This window comes from Onychomys torridus, chromosome 7 (assembly GCF_903995425.1).
Source record: "Onychomys torridus chromosome 7, mOncTor1.1, whole genome shotgun sequence".
NCBI lineage: Eukaryota > Metazoa > Chordata > Mammalia > Rodentia > Cricetidae > Onychomys > Onychomys torridus.
Genome location: NC_050449.1, coordinates 114,908,039 through 114,913,536, shown reverse-complemented (window position 1 = coordinate 114,913,536; position 5,498 = coordinate 114,908,039).

The following is a 5,498-nucleotide window of genomic DNA, read 5'->3' as shown; positions in this document are numbered from 1 at the left end:
TAAGTGTCCAAACACATGAGCCTGTGAGGGACATTACACGCTCCAATCACAGCAAAAGGTGAAGGCATCTGTATGCAAAAGGAAGGTAGAAGGTGACAGGCATGGAGGAGACAAGCTTTACTCTCTCACCCCAGACACATGCATACACACACACACACACACACACACACACACACACACACACACACACCCCTCTGGGGAGGGAGAGGCACGGAGGAGACAGCTGAGGAGGGCTCCATACATCCTTGCAGTGAGACTCACAGCCTCAGACATATCCTGGCATGCCCAGTCTCATGGGACTGAACACTGACTTAGGGTAGGTCCCCAGAAGCTGGGGTTGAAATGGAGCATGCTGTGGAGGTCATGTTTCCAGGGTGTGCTCTATAAGCACCTCCCTACCAGCTACAAAAATATAAGAATAAAAAAAGGTTTTAAAAGATAGAGTGAAGGAAGCAAGAAAGAAGGAAGAGCCAAGTGATGATGTGGTCCCCACTGCAGCATTTAGGCCTTTCAAGGTTGCTCACTGTAAGGCAAGGGAGCAACTTTTATATACTTTTATACACTGCCTAATCAGTTGTTAGCCATGGGCAACCCTAGAGAGGAAATGGACTCGCCTTCCTCCCACAGACAGTTGGCATCTCCCATTGACCAGAACTGTTGTTGACAGGGCGAACTGCAGAGGCCCAGAGAAAGGGGTGAGGGAACCAATGCATCAAGTGCCTTTCACCCCTCTGATTAGGCAATGAAGGAAGTGACAGAGGAGTCTGTGGCCTAGAAAAGAACGGTGGATATAGGTTGACATACCAGAAGGGGCAAAAACAGAGTGGCAGAGTGACCTCAGACCCCACCACATCAGAAAGCCAGTGTGGGCAGAAGCAACAGGGACCAGACACCCTGCTAAGCACCCCTGGGGCCTGAATGTCCTTTCTTCCTCCACCATCAGGCTGGCTCCGGGACAGAAATGAGACCCAGAGAGGAAACTTTCCACAGACTCCCATTTTACCAGTTTGTAATCATTGCACACACTCCCACTCAAGACATAAAAGGATGCCATTAAGAGGACACATGGTTAGCAAGTTCATTAATCATGGTCTCTTTCACACTTCCACGGTCAACTACAATCCTGGAGTTATAAAGGGAAGCCTCCCCACTTAATTACAGTGTTTAGCAATTAACAGTTCATCAGCTACCATAGCCCCTCCCTGGCTTCTATAAATGACAAAGGGCTTGAATTCCACAAGTTTTCTCTGCAGGGGTCTTTAGCTTGGGCAGAGAGTCATGTTTGGTGTGAACAAGATAATCATATTCAGTGTCAGCAGAGCAGTTAGGTTGTAGTGTCACACTTGCATGGTGCAGGGATTCTCCTACCCTCTCTGACAATACAGAATTGGATTTGAAGGTTTGTTTTGCAGCACTCCATGCTCTGCCTGTTGCTGGATAGACAGATCTGTTTTCACTGATGCTACTAACTGTAACACAAATCTTAATTGGTCTCAATAATAAAAACCCAGAGTCAGATATTAGGATAAATGCTGGAAGATCAGAGAAGCAGAGCAGCTAGTCACTAGAAAGACTCCTTACCTCTAAGGAATCCTCAGACTGAAAGGGTTGAGCTCCTGGCTCCTCTGGCCGTATATTCCTCTCTCTGCCCAGCCATATCCCTTCCTGTCTCCACCTCCCTAGTGCTGGGATTAAAGGTGTGTGCCACCACTGCCTGGCTCTGTTTCTCTTTAGACTGGTTCAGTCTTGTGTAGCCCAGGCTGGCCTTGAACTCACAGAGATTCGTCTGCCTCTGGGATTAAAGGTGTATGACACCACTGCCTGGTTGCTATGGCTAATTAGTGGCTTAGTTCTGCATTCTGATCTTCAGGCAAGCTTTATTTGTTAGATCACAAAATATCACCAGAACTGATGGCTTAGCCCCAGCTTCAAGGTGATAAAGACCATTTGTCAGTGGTTTCCAGGTGTCAAATATGGCAAGATAGGTGATCCTATAAAACATCCCTTACCTTTAACTTCCTCACCTGCACAGCAGAATAATATCAGAAGCCTCATTAAAAAACAAAACAAAACAAAAACAAAAACCCAAAGGACACACTGCATGTGAGTTGTCTGGGAACTCCAGCATGTGACACTCAGGACTATTATACATAGGCTAGACACTTTGAGAAAACTTTTACTAAGCTGGTGTGAAGGCTGAGTCAGCAAGATGCTTGCCCGACAGTATGAGGACCTGAATTTGATAATCCAGATCCACATAAAAATAAACAAAAAGAATGGGTTGGTGGTGCACACTTGTCCTTCCAGTCTTGGGTTTGCTGATCAGCCAGACTAGCCAAGTTGATGAGCTATGGTTCACTGAGAGACCCTGTCTCAAAAAATAAGGCAGAGGGCTGGAGAAATGGCTCAGTGGCAAGAGCATGTCTTGCTCTTGCAGAGGACCGAGTTTGGCTCCCAGCACCCATGAGCACACACTACATCCTGGAAGGCAGACCCAGGGAATTGGATACCCTCTTCTGACCTCCTAAGGGCACAGCACACATATGGCACATATACATACAAACACATCAATATAAATAAATAAATAGATAGATAAATAAATAAATAAATAAATAAATAAATAAATGGGGTAGAGACCCTCAACATTGACCACAAGTACATATGTACTCACACCAGTGCACACATGAACATACATATACACATACACAAAGCTTTTATTGAGTTCCTGTGTACAGAAGTGCTCACACCATCATAGTGTACTTGATATACTTCCTGATCAGGGTACTCTCCTCCCTAAGCAAGACTAAGGGGGATGTAACCAGGGACCCAAAGTGCCTGTGCACCTGTGGCAACTACTCTCCTGCTTTCCAACCTCTGGGCCTGCTTTTTTCTCCTGGTGTTTCATGGGCATACTCTGTGCTTGGCTTTTACCCAGCATCACCCATGTGAGATTTGTTCACAGTGCATATAGCTGTGTTCTCTCACTGCTCATAGTTTGAACTGATCCTCTGTGCAAGCATACCGAGATTTTTTAATCCAGGCTTATGTTTTATGGGCCCAGAGATGGTTTTAATAAAGTAATTATGAATAAAGCTATTGTGAGAAGTCATGTTTCAATACTTCTTAAAACTTACATTTTTAATTTTGAGATAATTGTAGGTGTTTCTATGATTGTGAGGAATAGTCAAGATAGTTGCACACACACACACACACACACACACACACACACACACACATACACAGAGTCTCCTTAATTACAACATCTTTCAAAACTATAGTAAAATATTACACCAAGAGACTGTGGTTGATATGAACCATGAGTGCCCCTCAGATTTCCTTTTCACAGCATGTGTGTTGAATTCTATTCTTTATCTCATCTATACAGGGTTACACAGCCCACCATAGTCAACCACAAAACAGTTCTATCACCAACAACAAGGGAGGAACTTACACATGAACCTGAAAATGGATTGGGCAACAATGTGATTAAACCATGGGATTCCTGACCCTCACACACTATGTGAGATGCTAATTTTTATTTTAAGCTAGTATGTATGGATATAATTTATTTTTAAATTTTTTGTGTGTATTGGTGTTTTGCCTGAATGTATGTCTATGCATCACATGCATGCCTTGTGCCAGATGGAAGCCAGAAGAGAGTATTGGATCCCTTGGGTCTGGAGTTACAGCTGGTTGTAAGCTGCCATGTGGGTTCTGGGAATTGAACCCCAGTTTTCTGGAAGAGAAACCAGTACTCTTAGGTGCTGAGCCATCTCCTAGGCACCTGAATTTTTTTTAATGTGTATGAGTGTTTTGCCTCCATGTTTGTATGTAAACCATGTACATGCAGTGTCCATAGAGGCCAGAGGAGGACATCAGATATCCAGGAACTGGAATTACAGAGCATTGTGAACTGCCATGTGGGTTCTGGGAATCAAACCCAGGTCCTTTGGAAGAGCAGCATTGCTCTTAACTGCTGAGCTGTCTCCAGGTCCAGCACTGGAATATTTGTATAATGAAATATTTAGGGATGACACTCAAGTCCATCAGCTTATTTGTGTTCCGACATACCTGTGCATGTAGCCTAAATGCAGCTTTGTTTTACATTCTGAATGTGCTTGCATTTTGACTCAGACATTTCCCATGGGATCAGGGATGGGATTTTCTAGCTGTTACACCAAGTTAGTGCTCAGATTTGGAGACTTTTGGATTTTTGGATTTGGAGTATTCAAGCTGTGCTTCTATCAGACCCTTGATTTTAAAAAATGCAGCTATCTCAAAAAAAAAATGCAGCTATCTGCCTTGGAAAGATGGCTCAGTAGTTAGGGGTGTTTCTGCTCTTTTGGATGGTATGAGTGTGGTTTTCAGCACCCATATCCAATGACTCACAGTTGCTTGTCAACTCCAACTCCTGGGGACCTGGCAACCTTTTCTAGCTTCAGAGGGTACCAGCACACACATGCACAGGACACACAACACACACACAGCACACACAGGCACAGACACACACAGGCACAGGCACACACAGCACACACAGGCACACACAGGCACAGGCATACACAGGCATACACAGGCACAGGCATACACAGCACACACAGGCACAGGCATACACAGCACACACAGGCACAGGCATACACAGCACACACAGGCACAGGCACACACAGTACACATAGACACACACAGGTACAAGCACACATAAATAAAATAAAAATAGAATCATATATATATATATATATATATATATATATATATATATATATATTTTTTTTTTTTTTTCAAGACAGGGTTTCTCTGTGTAGCTTTGTGCCTTTCGTGGAACTCACTCTGTAGCCCAGGCTGGCCTTGAACTCACAGAAATCCGCCTACCTCTGCCTCCTGAGTGCTGGGATTAAAGGCGTGCACCACCACCGCCCGGCTAAAAATCTTTTTAATTAAAAAAGAAGGCCATTCTCAGAGCAGTGTCCAGACTGTGCTCTTGAAGTCCACCCAGGTGGCTCAGCTGTGCATTTTTTATTTTGAACCCCTGCTCCACCACTGACATGGCTGCTTATTTCACTCCACTAGCTCTGGCCCCTTGAAAAGGGTGTAGCCACATGGTTCAGTTTCTCATCTCTGTGGCTAAATGCTGGACAGGAGAGACCTAAGGGAAAGAGTTCATCTTCACTCATGGCTTACCTGGTTGCAGTTCACCCCTCGAGGAAGGCCTGCATTTCAGTTAGGTTTCTATGGCTGTAATAAACACTGTGACCAAAAACAATTCAGAAAGGAAAGGGTTTATTTGTCTTATATATCCCAGGGCCACAGTCAGAAACCAAGGCAGGAACTGAGGCAGAAGCCATGGAGGAATGATGTTTACTGGCTTGCTCTCCATGGCTTGCTTGGCCTGCTTTCATATATCACTGAGAAGAACCAGCCCATAAAACACCACAGCGAGCTGGGCCCTCCCATGTGAGTTATTAATCAAGACATTGTCTCACAGGCTTGCCTACAGGAAATTT